At 43.8% G+C, this 1,215-nt stretch overlaps 1 pseudogene; it reads right to left on the bottom strand.

The window, feature by feature from the left end:
* Nucleotides 1-509: 509 nt before the first annotated feature.
* Nucleotides 510-609, bottom strand: LOC127134006 (uncharacterized; annotated as a pseudogene).
* Nucleotides 610-1,215: the final 606 nt, after the last annotated feature.

The following is a 1,215-nucleotide window of genomic DNA, read 5'->3' as shown; positions in this document are numbered from 1 at the left end:
ACGAATCAACGATATCGAACTATATCTCCGAGTCTTACGACGAATTCGGGAATATCGTGCTGCAAACAATCTCCCTCCTATGGAACTTCCTGATTTCAAAAACCTTTTTCCTTCGATAACCGAGATGGCAGAACCAGCTCGTGCTCTTAGAGATTACGCCGCTCCATCGCAAGATGAACCGCATTCAAGTATTGCTCCGCCCGCAATCGAAGCAAACAACTTCGAACTTAAACCTTCGCTGTTGCAGGCGGTGCAACAGAACCAATTCTCTGGAAATCCTACCGAGGATCCAAACCTTCATTTATCCGTATTTGTTCAATACGCTGATACTGTTAAAGCTAATGGTGTCACTTCAGAGGCAATTCGACTTCGTCTTTTTCCTTTCTCATTAAGAGATAGCGCTAGAAGATGGCTTCAATCTCTCCCTTCCAACTCAGTCACCACATGAAACGAGTTGAAGAAAGTTTTTCTTGCCCGATACTTTCCGCCAAGCAAAACAGCTATGTTAAGAGCCCAGATAAACGGATTTAAACAGAAAGACAACGAGTCTCTCTTCGAAGCATGGGAAAGATACAACGACATGATGAGACTTTGCCCACACCATGGTTTGGAAGACTGGTTAGTAATTCACACATTTTATAATGGTCTCTTATACAACACAAGGTTAACAATAGACGCCGCTGCAGGTGGTGCATTAATGAACAAACCTTATGCTGATGCTTACCAGCTTATCGAGAGCATGGCCCAAAACCACTATCAGTGGGGAACCGAACGAACAACGGTGGAAAAACCTCAAACGAAAACTGGCATGTACGAGATAAGTAACCTTGATCACGTTAACGCAAAAGTGGATGCTTTGGTCCAGAAAATTGAAAGTTTAAACGTATCACCTCCAGCCGCCGTGGTTGCTATAACTCAGAATTGCGAGGTCTGTGGAATCCAAGGTCACACTCCTGCGGAATGTCAACTCTTGACTGGAATCCAAGCAGAGCAAGTGAACTATGCTCAAGGAAGCCCCTACTCGAATACCTATAACTCAAATTGGAAGAACCATCCAAACTTTTCATATAAGAGTAATAATGCTTTGTACGCACCTGGACAGTCTCCAAATCAAGCCCCAGCTATACCTCCGGGATATCAGAAACCGAACCCATCCATGCCTAACAATAACGCCCCTAGGAAATCCAACTTGGAAATCATGATGGAAAACTTTAT

This window comes from Lathyrus oleraceus, chromosome 3 (genome assembly GCF_024323335.1).
Source record: "Lathyrus oleraceus cultivar Zhongwan6 chromosome 3, CAAS_Psat_ZW6_1.0, whole genome shotgun sequence".
Classification (NCBI taxonomy): domain Eukaryota; kingdom Viridiplantae; phylum Streptophyta; class Magnoliopsida; order Fabales; family Fabaceae; genus Lathyrus; species Lathyrus oleraceus.
Note: the sequence above shows the minus strand (reverse complement) of the source record. Positions and strands in the feature narration are given on the sequence as shown.